We start from the raw sequence: 15,130 nt of genomic DNA, 5'->3' as shown, positions 1-15,130 counted from the left end.
ATGACTCCCAAGACACACCTGCAGAATCCTTAAAGTGGAGGTTCACCCGAACAGTTAATTTTTAAGATTAGATTGATGCTCATGTAGTCAAGGGGAATCGGGTAGGTTTTTTTTTTTTTTTTTTAAATCGAAGCAGTACTTACCGTTTTAGAGAGCGATCTTCTCTGCTGCTTCCGGGTATGGGCTGCAAGACTGGGCTTTCCTATTTGACAGGCTTCTGACGGTCGCATACATCGCGTCACGATTTTCCAAGAGTAGCCGAACGTCGGTGCGCAGGCACCGTATAGAGCCGCACCGACGTTTGGCTTCTTTTGGCTACTCGTGACGCGATGTATGCGACCGTCGGAAGCCTGTCAAATAGGAACGCCCAGTCCCGAAGACCATACCCGGAAGCGGCGGAGAAAATCGCTCTCTAAAACGGTAAGTACTGCTCGGATTTAAAAAAAACTACCCGATTCCCCTTGACAAAATGAGCATCAATCTAATGTTAAAAATTATTTTTCAGGTGAACTCCCGCTTTAATGAGGTGAAAAACTCAAGTGGAAAGCTAAAGACTTAAAGACATCACTGTAACTGTCAAACATCCCTGTTCGGTAATCTAGTAGGTATTTTGAGCAGACAAGGTGTCATGGCAGAACACACCAGAGGAAGCTGTTGCTCTCCAAAAGGTAAAGACATTGCTGCGTGTCTGAAGTTTGACAAAGAACACCTTGGTAAAGCGTAAGGCTACTGGGAATGTTTTGTGGACGAAGGAAACCAGTTGAATTGTTCAGAAAGAAAACGCTGCACTATGTAAGGCAGTGTTTCTCCAATTCCAGTCCTCAAGGCGCCCCAACAGGTCATGTTTTCAGGATTTCCCTCAGATAAAATGGCTGTGGTAATTACTAAGGCAGTGAAATGGATCAAATCACCTGTGCAAAATAATGGTAAGCCTGAAAACATGACCTGTTTAGGTGCCTTGAGGACTGTAGTTGAGAAACATTGATGTAAGGCACCGCTTAACATCACCCCAGTGGGGAAGTATGATGGAGGGGACATTATGATTTGAACTTTATTATGTTGACCACTTGCCATCATCAAAGGAAAATGAATTCCCAAGTTAACCAAAATATCCTACAGGATCATGTCAGAGTGGCTGTCAGCCTTCTCAAGTTTTAGAAGTCTGGTGATGCAGGAGGACGATGACCCTAAGTATTAAAGTAAATCGACCACAGACAGGCTTAAAGCGGTGGTTCACCCATAAAAACGACTTCCCCCCCTATTACACTGCCCCCCCGCATTACAATACGAATATGCCATTAATTTTTTTTTGCCTGCTGTACATACCTGGGTACAGCTATTCACCCGTGTCCTCCGGGTTGCGAGTCCCGCGGGAGTGGGCGTTCCTACCATGGCGGTGATTGACGTTTTGACTAAAAAGCGAGCTCCCCCCGTCGCGTAAGCAGCGTCACGATTGGCGGAAGGAGCCGAACGGCGAGTCGGCGCTATACTGCGCATCGCAGTTCGGCTCCTTTCGCCAGTCGTGACGGGTGAATAGCTGTACCCAGGTATGTACAGCAGGCAAAAAAAAATTAATGGCATATTCGTATTGTAATGCGGGGGGGCAGTGTAATAGGGGGAAGTCGTTTTTATGGGTGAACCACCGCTTTAACAAAAAATGCGCCTTTTTGGAGTGGCCCAGTCAGAGCCCATGGAGCTGCTGTGGAATGACCTGGAGATGTGATCATACATCCTACAAATGTGTCTGAGCTGAAGCAGTTTTGTAAAGTTGAATGGTCAAAATCCATCTGAACATTGTGCAGGTCTGATCCAGAGCTACTGAAAGCACTTGAAGTCTGCTGCCAAAGGAGGGTTTGACCAGTCATTAACTCAATGGGTTAACTTGCTTTTTCCTCCAGCTCTTTGAATGTTTAATGTATGTGTTCAATAAAGACATGACAATTGTTTGTCAGCTTAGATCCCATACACACTATACAACTTTTGTCTGATTTACCGAAAAGCATGTAGTGCAAGGGCCTGCCTGATTGCATACACATTTAAACTCTTAAGTTTGACCTCCATAATATAGTTTTGGAAAATCTACAGAAAATTGTTAGTTTATCCAGCTTTAGGCACATTGGGGTTGATTTACTAAAGGCAAATCCACTTTGCACTACAAGTGCACTTGGAAGTGCAGTCGCTGTAGATCTGAGGGGAAGCTCTGCTGATTTCTATCATGTACAAACAAAAAAGCTGTTTTTATTTTCCTTGAATGTCCCCCTCGGATCTACAGAGACTGCACTTGTGCAAAGTGGATTTGCCTTTAGTAAATAAACACCATTGTGCTTGTCAATTGTGACTTAGATGAAAATCTGATCACGATTTTAGTCTAGGTTCACACTGACAGCAGCAAATTTAAAGGGATGTACAGGTATGCCCATTTGCCTGCTCGTGCCATGTTGTCAATGTACATCTGCGTGCGGCGGTCGGCAAGTGGTTAAAGGATAATTTAACCTGTCTGACCATATCGTTTAATTAGGCAATTTAGTTAAGCCCTGCATGAGGGCGCTATTGAGCCGCCTTTTGCAGTTCATTGAGTCTTCTTGCTCTCCAGGAAGTCTAGGTTTACATCTATGAGGGCTGCACTTGATGCGCTTTTCAGGCGTGTTTTCTTTTCTTTTTTTCTTTTTTTAAACCCTAGTTTTTGCATGCAATTTTAATGCATTTTACGTTTTACATATTTTTTTTCTCTCTTTAACCACTTAAACCCCGGACCATTTTGCTGGCCAAAGACCAGGCCACTTTTTGCGATTCCTCACTGTCGCCTTTTTTTTTTCTTTTTAAATGGAGCTTTCTTCTGGTAGTATTTGATCACCTCTGCGGTTTTTATTTTTTGCTCTATAAACAAAAATAGAGCGACAATTTTGAAAAAATTCAATATTTTCTATTTTACTTTTTGCTATAATAAATATCCCCTAAAAATATCTAAACATTTTTTTTTTCTCTTCCGTTCATGGACGGACACAGCAGCAATTGATCTTAGGGTATTATATCCTTCCTTCCAGGAGAGACTAGGCATAAAAAACAGCACTTCAAGTGTTAAAACACTTTCCTCAGTACAGCTTCTCCCAGGGGGCGTGGTCCTCCGGGTATAACCCACTCTCTGACTCGGCAGCTCCAGTTTTTTTTTCTGCCTAGCCTCAGGAGTAGGCATGGCCTTCTGGAGTCCACGTACTCTAGAATTTTTTATTTATTTTTTTCGCTTTTTTTTTGTTCTTGTTCCTGCATTTTTGTTCCTGATATCTTCTATCAACTGCTGACTGGGTGACAGGCTGGGTCTTGACCCTTGTAGTCCCCCCTCATGCTCGGCCATCGAGTGTGTGCCAGCCCTCAGCTCTGGATCGTCCACGGCATGCCCTGTTGCTCCAGGGGTGGCCGGGGAACTACATGTTCCAGGGCACACATAAGACCGGTCTTTATGGCTTTGTCACAATGTTTCTGGCTGACAGCCATGCCGTTGAGCGGACGTTGATTCTGTCCGGGATGCCTCCAGCCGGTGGTTGCAGGATGGGTAAGTAGCGGCCCCTTGCCCTGGCAAGGTGGTATGGCTGGTTCTTTCCTTGGGCAGGTCGAATGAGGGTCCGCTCTGCTTTCCTCTCTCCCTTCCTCTCCCTCTTTCCCCATGCTGGGTGGCAGCTGTAAGGGGGGGGGGGGGCCCTCCTGGGGTTCTGTCACTACCGGGGACCGTGTACTGTAAGGTGCTGTTTTTGTTGGGGGAGTTGCTGTATCTGCTGTGTCACTGTGTTTTTAAACACGTGTATGGCCACCATTTTGCCGCGGACGCGGTGTGTATAGGTCGGCGGCCATTTTCTTGTGGCCCGAATGCTGTTTTTTCTGCATACGGCAGCCATCTTGGAAAAGTCTTGGCCTCTAGTGCCTATAATAGCGCAGCAAAAGCCCGCGAATAGCTTCCTGAGGGGCATCGCAGCGCTTCAGCTAACACTACAACCGGGGGTGGTGAGTTCCCTGGGGGTCCCCTGCCCCTCTGTTTTGCAACGGGGAGGGTGACCGGTGTGTGTCTGCCTTGCAATACTAAGGAGGCATAAGCGGTGGGTCCACAAGGAGTTTGAACAGAGGCTCCTACCCCAACCATGCCCGAGTTAACCCTTAGTGCCCCTGCGGTCTCTGTAGAGCCCATACGGCAGTCCCTTAGGCATTTTATCGCCAGGATTGAAGCGCAAATGGCCAGAAGCGGGGTAAAAACCCCCTCCCTGCGCCTGCTTCTGGGGATGGCTCTGACACGGAACCGGACCCTGCTGCTGGCTCTGGTTCCATCTTGTCAGATGTTGCAGGCTTAGCCCACACGGTCAGTGAGGATGACTCTGCTTCAGGGTCAGCGCTTGATAAGGCGTTTTGTTGGAGCTTTTATCACTACGGTGCGGGATACTCATAAACTTGAGGACGGCGGAGTCGTCCCTTTTGGGTTTCGCAAGCCTCCCCGCACCGCAAAAAGTGTTTCCTTGTGTTCAATATCTGGACAAAATAATGTACAAGGAATGGGATCGGCCGCAGAAAGTTTTTGCTGTACCAAAATACTTTGCGGTCCGTTATCCTTTTGAGGAAGTCTTTAAAAAAAAAAAAAGTCCTCTTGTCAGCGGACCCCCCTGTGTCCAGACTGAACAAGTCTGCCACATTACCTGTGGAAGGGGCTCCCGCCTTAATGGACCCCGCAGCTAGGAGAGCTGCGGCTGTGGCTCGCTCCATGTTCACAGTAGTGGGGTCGGCAGTGAGACCGGTTTTGGCTGGAGCTCTAGTGTCACAGACAAATACCGAGCGGGCAAAGTCCCTGCTGCAGGATCTGGAGGCGCATAATGCTCCTGAGCTCTGTGTGGCCCTGGCTGACCAGTTGGTGCAGGGCCTGCAGTTTGTCTGTGAATTGGCTCTGGATATGCTCCCCTTGCTCTCCAGGGCCTCCGCCTACGCAGTGGTACTATGCCATCTTGTGGGGGGTCCCTCCAATCCTGGACCTCAAGGCCCTTAACTCTTTTGTCAAAATGCAAGATTCAGGATGGAATTGTTCGCTCGGTAGTGGCGGCTCTCCATCAGGGGGACTTTATGGCATCCTTGGGTACTCAGGACGCGTACCTGTATATTCCCATACGCGCAAAACACCAGCGGTTCCTGCGTTTGAAGAGGACCATTTTCAGTTTGTGGCCCTCCCCTTCGGCCTGGCTTCGGCACCACGCGTTTTCACAATCATGCTCGCTCCGATTCTGGCCCTGCGGAATCGCTATTGTTGGAGACCTGGACGACTTTCTCCTAAGAGCTTCTTTAAGCTCAGACTTAGGAGAGGATGGGTTCATCACCTGCCAGCCCCTCCAAAAGATTCGGGTGGCTACTGAATGTCCAGGAGTCAATGTTGGTACCATCCTAACGACTGGAATACCTGGGGTTGGTCCTGGATTCCTCAGAAGCGAGTTTTTTCTCCCGACGGAAGAACTCCAGACACTGCAATCTGCGGTGCATCGGTTTGCGACCCAGCAGTGGTCGTCGCTTCGCCTTTGCAAGAGAATTCTGGGTCCCATGGTAGCCTCTTTCGAAGCGGTTCCGTATGCCCAATTCCACACCCGAGTGTTACAGAAAGAGATTCTGTCACGTTGGGACAAGCTCTCTTCGTCTCTGGATTACCACATTTGGGTGAAGTTGGCTGGTCAGGTCCTCCCTAGTGTGGTGGCTGACATCTCCGGTACTTCGGACCGGGAAATTATTTTTGCCGTGCTATCGGACAGTGGTCACGACAGATGCCAGCCTCTCCGGCTGGGGGCGTTCTGGAGTGTCCAGTCAGCCCAGGGCGCTGGACTCAGGTGGAGTCCCGCCTGCCAGTCAATGTCCTGGAGCTCCGGGCTATCAGGCTGCGTCTCCCCAAGTGGTTTCTGGATCTGCAGGACCGTTCGGTCAGGATCCAGTCCGACAACACCACAGCCGTGGCGTATGTCTACAATCAAGGGGGCACGCGGAGCTCGGCCGCGGTGGTGGAGGTTGCACACATCCTTCGGTGAGCCACAAGGTAAGCCCCGGCTCTGTCGGCCGTGTACATTCTGGGGGTGCAGAGTTGGCAAGCCGACTACCTAGGTCGCCAAACACTGGACCAGGGAGAATGGTCGTTGCACCCGGAAGTGTTTTCGCGGCGTGGACCTTCGGGCATCCCGTCTCAATCGCAAGGTGTCACGTTTCGTGGCCAGGTCAAGAGACCCTTGGGCGGACGCGTTGGTGGCACCGTGGGGTCACTTTCGCCTAAATCTACGCTTTCCCTCCTCTGAAGCTTCTCCCTCACCTGTTGTGGAGAGTGGAAGCGGAGGAGATGCCAACAATCCTAGTCGCTCTGGATTGGCCGCGCCTTCCTTGGTACGCGGACCTGGTGCGTCTGGTGGCGGACGTCCCTTGGATTCTACCCCTCAGAGTAGATGTCCGATTTTTCCTCACCCTGCTTTACAGTCGCTGGCTTTAACGGCATGGCTGTGGGAGCCAGGAGCTGGAGGTTCGAGGTCCGTCGGACTCGGTGATCTCTACCATGCTACTTGCACGGAAGTTTACTTCACGTAGGATTCGCCATCGTACGTGAAAGGCCTACATCTCTTCGTGTGCAGAGATGAAAGGACACCCCCGCACATACGTGCTGTCCCAGATGCTGCTGTTCCTACAGCGGGGAGTGGGTCAAGCTCTCGCCTTAAGTACGGTTATGGGTCAGATTCCGGCCTTGGCTGTTTATTTTCAGCGTCAGTTGGCGACGCACTCCCTGGTGCGTACGTTTGTACAGGGGGTCAGGCTTGTGACCTTCCTGTGTGTCCTCCACTGCCTCCATGGGACTTGAATTCGGTCCTCTAGGTCAGTGTTTCTCAACTCCAGTCCTCGGGGCGCACCAACAGGTCATGTTTTCAGGATTTCCCTCAGATCAAACTGCTGTGGTAATTACTAAGGCAGTGAAACTGATCAAATCACCTGTGCACAATAATGGAAAGCCTGAAAACAAGACCTGTTGGTGCGCCCCGAGGACTGGAGTTGAGAAACCCTGCTCTAGGTGCTTCAAAAGGGCTCCGTTTGAGGACATTCGGGAGATTCCTCTTTCTCTCTGTCTCTGTCCCCCTGCTGAGTCAGAGAGTGGGTTATACCCGGGGGGCCACGTCCCCTGGGAGGAGCTGTACTGAAAAGAGAAATGGATTTTACGGTGAGTACAAAAATCCTATTTTTTTTCCCCCAGTTTAGGCCGATACGTATTCTACATATTTTTGGTAAAAAAAAATTGCAATAAGCGTATATTTGGTTTGCGCAAAAGTTATAGCGTCTACAAAATAGGTGATAGAAATGTCGCATTTTATTATATATATTTTTTTTATTAGTAATGGGGGCGATCTGCGATTTTTATCGTGACTGTGACATTATGTTAGACACTTTTGACACATTTTTGGGACCATTGTAATTTTTACAGCGATATTTGCTATACAAATGCACTGATTACTGTGAAAATGACACTGGCAGTGAGGGGGTTAATCACTAGGTGGCGCTGAATGGGTTAAGTGTGCCCTAGGGAGTGCTTCTAACTGTAGGGGGGATGGGCTGTGTGTGACAGGACAGTAATCACAGCTTCCGATTACAGGAAGCTGCGAACACTGTCCTGTCACTAGGACGACTGGGGAAATGCTTGTTTACATCAGCATTTCCCCGTTCTTCCTCAGTGACATGATCGCGGGTATACCCGTGGACATTGAGTCCACGGTCGGAGTCACGGCGGGCGGTGACATACACAATGCTGCTATCTTAAAGGGGATGTATATATACGTCCTTTTGCCTGCCCGTGCCATGCTGCAGATGTATGTCTGCGGGCAGCAATCAGTTAAACACACACTAAGTAGTTGGTTGCCAAGGAACAGGCCCCTCCAAATCCATACCAGACCCAAAGGGCCTGGTATGGTACTGGGGGGTGTATAAAATATATCTCTCGCGCTACTGTGAGTATATAAAAATTAATATGAAATAATTAAACACGACTAAAGCTGCTAAACCTCAAAACGTTCACCGAACATAAAATAGAAGTGTATAAATAAATGATTAGCGCTAAAGTTCAAACATACAAGTGCTGGCACCTTGTGCCATATAATAAAAAAAATGCTAATAAGCAATCTAATAGAGATGTGTAAACTCAAATATAAATAAATAATTATTAATATAAATAAGTAAATATGAGTGACATGAAATACAATAATCCTGTTATCCACAGTGATCAAAAGCATATATGTGCAAAAATGCAGAATACACCACCTCTAAATTAAAGTGCAAAAATGTGAACTGTTGCTGAAGGCAACTAGTCTATAATAAAGTGCTGTCCGTGATGGTTAACTATGATTGTCCATGCTGGTAATGGTTCAATAGTGCAAACAATAGATCAGTAATGGAATTATTCCCATAGATGAGAGGTTCTCAGACCTCCTGGCCGTTCAAATTGTAGATCCTTCCCTGGTTAAGTTGTGAGTTGTATTATTGAACCATATGGGACCTCCTCCACCTGTCTCCTAAAACTCTCACCTCCCAGCTCTTTAAGTAAGGCACATAGGGCAAGCGATAATCTCCTAGTGTCCAAACGACTGGTAGCCTGTATATCCCGTATATTGCATTCCATGCTTCGGGTGTGTATATAGAGTGATGTCAAAAGTAGAAATGAAAAACATCAAATCTATATGGATTCCCTAGAAAATTCCATATAGGATGTATCTATTTAAAATGTTAAAAATATATATTAATTTCAGTATCTTTCATGATTTTTAACATTTTAAATAGATACATCCTATATGGAATTTTCTAGGGAATCCATATAGATTTGATGTTTTTAATTTCTACTTTTGACATCACTCTATATACACACCCGAAGCACGGAATGCAATACGGGATATTGAGGATGAGAAACAAAGATGTTTTCCTCTGTTTTTGTTATCCAGTTAAAGCCAGTCAGTCCGCTGTGTAGATAATTTGAACTAATGACATGAGTAACATTTGGGTCTTTCTTCTCTTTTTTGATGTTTGCTGACGATGTTTTAAATGCAGTTTTATTAACCTTCATTGCATACAATGAAAGACGTTTTTGAACTGACAGAGCTTCAACAAAATGGAGTCGTTACATTAACCATAAGCCTGTGGAAAAATGGCGACTTCCATAGGTCTTGTTTACAATAGCCAACAAAATGGCGGATCGTAGACTTCCGGTTTAGCGATATAAAGGAATTGCCTCAATAGCCAATCAGGTTCCCCTGAAGAAGTCACGAGGTTAGTGACGTAACGCCGTAGGGAAATCGAGGCCGACAGCGCGGACCAGGAGCAGCGGAGGTTCATAGTAAGACAGTGCTTACACACTGTAACATACCCTGCTGACTTTTTCTTTTTCTTTCTCGTACATCACGGGACACAGAGCAGCATATTCATTACTATGTGGGTTATATGGAGTACCTTCAGGTGATGGACACTGGCAATCTCAAACAGGAAGTGCCCCTCCCTATATAACCCCCTCCCATAGGAGGAGTACCTCAGTTTTTTCGCCAGTGTCTTAGGTGTTGGTCATGGAATAGCTTGTCTCCTACATCCTTGGGATCAAGGCAGGCTAACCGGATCTGTCCAAGGTGCCTCAGAGCCAAAGTGGACAGTACCCGGGCCCCAAACCGTGGGGTTTTGCCCATAATGCTTCTCTTTTTAGAGAGCTGGACCCTGGGCCCAGGACTTAGAACCTCTGCGGTACCTAAGGTAACCTGTTTGCCAGGGTGCTATATGGGCCCAGGACAGTGGGTTCCTTTTTAGGACCCCAGGGCCTGAAGGTCTAGTACGCCACCCACGGAGATGGGGGAAGATTGGACCGCTTGCTATGCAAAGTCCTGCGGCATGGAGCAGGTAAGAAAGGGGGGGCCCGCGGAACTTGGTTCGTCGGCAGGCTCTCTAGGGAGATCTTTGGGGGATGTGCCTGAGTATGCTCTTGCATTGGCAGTTTTGGGCCACTATGTCTATCAAAGAGACAGGATGGTCTATGTATGGGCTCCCATGTGTGATCTTCCTAAAGATATGTGTTGCATTGTAAATTGTCTGCTGGGCGCTGGGTTGGGAAAGGAGCTGTGTATTGGCTATGCTTTCCCAGGACTGGGGGGTCAGTGACTCACCTGAGGCCTTACCTGTCTGGGTGCCGTGCGGTGTCGTCCTCCAGCATCAGTAAACGCTTCCGGCGTGGCCCCCATCCTCCGCAACACGGGCGCGCGCCCTGTAATATAGGCGCAGGGTGATGATGCGCGCTGTTGTGGAGAAAGGGGGGCGGGACATCTAGTCTCATAAAAGGAAGGGGCAGCCCTTCCTCTATGCTGTGTAGCTCAGTTGCTTGCTGAGCTTGAAGGAGGAGGACCCAGAGCGGCTGCAGAGCGGCTGAGGGCACCCAGTGGCGCAAGGAAGTATTGCAGTTCTGGTGAACAGAACTAGCTGTGTGGTTACTAGCCTAAAAAATTCCTTATACAGCAGATGGATACTTGCAATTTTTTGAGGGAAGACAGCATGTTTTCATAAAAAAAAAAAAAGGTTATTGAAAAAAAAAAAATATATATATATATAGGAAACATGCTGGTCTTCCCGTTTTGGTTTTTGGACGTTAGTTGTTAATACCGTTCCCTAAACCGTACTATTTCTTTCTCCTAGCTACAACCATCAAAGCTTGTAAGCAGGGGTACCTCGGTATTGTACCATGGCTTCCAAAGGTTCAGGATCAGGGGGTACAAAAGAAAGGGGCTCCCCCTCAGATTCTGACGGTTCAGATCGGCCTATGCCGGTACTTTCCCCACAGGTTATTACACCATTGGGCACCTTGGTTAAGCCATTAGGGAGATCTGGTGCTGAGGCTACATCAGATCCACCCAACCCTGTGTTTATCACAGAGAGTATGCTAGCCGCCTCCTTGGAGGTGCTAGAGAAAAGATTGGCGGCTATGATAGCCAAATCTACACCGGGTAAAAAGCGGACTAGGTCTCCGTCGCCTGAGTGTGGACCCTCAGATGCTGAGGTTCTCTCCCCGGGGGGATTTGAGTTGCAGGAAGATCATTTGGACCGGGACCAAATTGGTTCAGAGGTTGAGGGTTCGGCTAATGAAGAGCCTTGCTCGGCCTCCCAAGCAGAAAGCTTCTGGGTTCATTCTCTGACAGACATGGTCCACTTGGCGTTTAATTTGCCTTTGCCGGAACCTCAGGGTCCGGCCGTATCATCTTTAGGCTCTTTGAAAACGCCTCGCAGTAGCGCTGTTTTTCCAGTCCATCCTCTTTTAGAGGAAGTAATCTTCCAGGATTGGGCACGACCAGACAGAATCTTTTTACCACCTAAAAGATTTTCAGTCGTCTATCCTATGGAAGAAAAATTTGCCAAAAAGTGGACTCTCCCAGTGGTGGATGCCGCCATCTCCTGTGTAAATAAGTCCTTGACTTGCCCGGTAGAAAACATACAGGTGTTTAAAGAACCGGTTGATAAGCGTTTGGAGACGCTTTTAAAAGCATCCTTTACTACGGCGGGTGCAGTAATACAGCCAGCGGTGGCTGCTATTGGAGTTTGTCAGGCACTAACAGACCAGACAAGACAAATGCTTAAGGTTATTCCGGCCCAACAGGCGGAAGAATTATCTGATATTCCTAGAGCCATGTGCTTCGCGGTGGATGCTATAAAGGATTCCATCCAGCAAGCGTCTTGTCTGTCACTATTTTTAGTACATATGAGAAGGCTCTTATGGTTAAAGAACTGGGAGGCTGAGCCCCCATGCAAAAAGCTCCTGGCAGGGTTTCCCTTCCATGGAGAACGACTCTTCGGAGAAGATCTGGATAAATACATTCAGACTATTTCAAGTGGCAAAAGTACACTTCTACCAGTAAAAAAGAAGGTCCGGGGACCTGCGTTCAAACGGCAGCTTCCCCCTGCTCAGGGGCCCGCCAATTCCAGGCAGTATCGACGGCCTCTTGCGAGATCATACTTTAACAATAAGCCACCAGGACAAGCCTTTGGAGGCAAGAAGCAGTGGTATCGTAAGCCAGCAAAGACAGCCCCTAAGTCTGCCTCATGAAGGGACGCCCCCACCCACGAAGGTGGGGGGAAGGCTGCGTCTTTTTTCGGAAATTTGGGAGACCGACATTCCCGACAAGTGGGTCCGGTCTTCCGTGGCCACAGGCTACAAATTAGAATTTCTAAGAATCCCTCCACCTCATTATCAGGAGTCGAGAGTGCCAGTCGAGCCGACAAAGAAGGCCGCCTTAATGGCGGCATTAAATCATTCGCTTTACCAAGGCGTGATAGTAGAGGTACCAGCCAAGGAACAGGGGCTAGGGTTCTACTCCAATCTGTTCATCATCCCAAAGCCCAACGGCGATGTCAGGCCAATCTTGGACTTAAAGGGAATAAATGCGTACTTAAAAGTACGCTCGTTCCGGATGGAATCCGTGCGATCGGCAGCCGCCGCACTTCAGAAAAACGACTTTCTGGCATCCATAGACATAAAGGATGCTTACCTTCATGTGCCAATTTTTCAGCCACATCAAAGGTTTCTACGCTTCACAGTGGCTCGGCGTCATTTTCAATTTGTGGCACTCCCTTTCGGGTTGGCTACAGCTCCTCGAGTATTCACCAAGGTCCTAGCTCCAATTCTAGCCAACCTAAGAATCCAGGGGATCATTGTCCTAGCATACCTGGACGACCTTCTAATCATAGATCATTCGTCTCCTGGCCTGGAAAGAGCAGTGGCTCTCACGGTTCGATACCTAGAAAGGTTCGGTTGGGTCCTAAACCGAGAAAAATCAGCTTTCCAACCCACAAAGAGGTTGGAATATCTCGGCATGTCATTAGACACGGAACAACAAAGGGTGTTCCTGCCTCGAATAAAGGTCGAGGCTATCAAAGAATTGATACATCTGGTTCTAAGCAAGAGAGAACCAACGATTCGCCTATGCATGCGATTACTAGGCAAGCTAGTGGCCACCTTCGAAGCGGTGCCATACGCTCAAAGCCACACTCGTGTCCTGCAGGCAGCCATTCTGTCAGCATGGAGCAAAAGGCCACAGGCCTTGGAATTTCCGTTGCCACTCTCATCAAGAGTCCGGCAGAGTCTGTGTTGGTGGTTAGACCCTCAGAATCTACTGAAGGGAAAATCTTTCAGCCCCGTGACATGGAAGATAGTGACCACAGATGCCAGCCTGAAGGGCTGGGGAGCGATCTTGGATGGGTGCACTCGCCAAGGTACTTGGGCACAGGAGGAGAGTCAATTGCCCATCAATATCTTGGAGCTCAGAGCTGCTCGGCTAGCCCTCAAGGCTTGGACCTCCAAATTACAAGGGTTCCCGGTGAGAGTACAGTCAGACAATGCCACGGCTGTGGCATATATAAATCACCAAGGGGGAACCAAGAGTCAAGCAGCTCAGAGAGAAGTGAGCTTAATTTTCCTATGGGCAGAGAATCATGTGCCCTGCATATCGGCAATATTCATTCCCGGGGTGGACAACCTGCAGGCGGACTTCTTGAGTCGTCAGACTCTGTCGCCAGGGGAATGGTCTCTGCATCCGCAAATATTTCAGATAATTTGCCAGAGGTGGGGAATGCCGGACGTGGATGTCATGGCATCAAGGCTCAACAAGAAGCTAGACAGGTTCATGTCCCGGACTCGGGACCCTATGGCCTGCGGGACCGATGCGTTAGTTTGCCCTTGGCATCAGTTCAATCTTCTATATGCCTTCCCCCCGCTTCAGTTACTACCCCGCCTGTTGCGCAGGATCAGGGTGGAGCACAAGCCAGTCATTCTGATAGCTCCAGCATGGCCCAGAAGGGCGTGGTACTCACTAATCCTAAAGATGTCAGTGGGAGAACCTTGGACGCTTCCTCTACGGCCAGACCTACTCTCGCAAGGCCCGATCCTCCACCCTGCATTACGGCGTCTAAATTTGACGGCCTGGCGGCTGAATCCCTGATTCTTAGGGGTAGAGGTCTATCTAGACAAGTAATCTCTACCCTGATTAAGGCTAGAAAGCCAGTCTCCAGAGTAATTTATTACAGGGTTTGGAGGGCCTATGTAGGCTGGTGCGAGTCCAAGAAATGGCTTTCCCGCAAATATACCATTGATAGAGTATTAAGTTTTCTCCAGCTAGGAGTGGATAAAGGCCTGGCATTGAGCACAATCAAGGGACAGATTTCAGCTTTGTCAGTGTGGTTTCAGAGGCCGCTGGCCACCCACTCGCTGGTTAAGACCTTCATTCAGGGGGTCTTGCGTATTAAACCTCCGGTTAAGTCACCACTTTGTCCGTGGGACTTGAATCTTGTTCTGTCAACTCTACAGAAACAACCTTTTGAGCCGTTGGCTGAAGTTCCTTTGGTTTTACTAACAAGGAAGTTGGTATTTCTGGTCGCCATAGTTTCCGCCAGAAGAGTGTCAGAGTTGGCAGCCTTATCTTGTAAGGAGCCATATCTTATTCTGCATAAGGACAGGGTGGTTCTCCGTCCTCATCCTTCCTTTTTACCAAAGGTTATATCCAGTTTTCACCTGAACCAGGATTTGGTATTACCATCCTTCTTTCCTAAACCTACTTCCAGAAAGGAAGGGTTGCTGCATACCTTGGATATTGTCAGGGCCATGAAGGCCTATCTTAAAGCTACAGAGAAGATTCGGAAAACAGATGTGTTATTCATTTTGCCAGATGGGCCCAAGAAGGGGCAGGCAGCTGCAAAATCCACCATTTCGAGATGGATTAAACAGTTAATTATTCAGGCCTACGGCTTGAAGGGGTTGCCTCCTCCGTTATCATTAAAGGCTCATTCTACTAGGGCCATGGGCGCCTCCTGGGCAGCACACCATCAGATCTCTATGGCTCAAGTTTGCAAGGCGGCAACCTGGTCTTCAGTCCACACGTTTACAAAATGTTACCAGGTGGACGTAAGAAGGAATACAGATACAGCCTTTGGGCAGGCAGTGCTGCGGGCTGCGATTTAAGACCCTCAGAATCGGGGGCACCCTTGAGTTAAAATTTAAGTTTAAATTTAATTTTCTCAACTAAGTTGGATTTATTATTATTTGAGAGTATCTCTGAATTAAATCCTTGTGTCTTGGGAAGATTTC

This window comes from Rana temporaria, chromosome 3 (assembly GCF_905171775.1).
Source record: "Rana temporaria chromosome 3, aRanTem1.1, whole genome shotgun sequence".
Lineage (NCBI taxonomy): Eukaryota > Metazoa > Chordata > Amphibia > Anura > Ranidae > Rana > Rana temporaria.
This window is presented reverse-complemented; position numbering follows the sequence as displayed.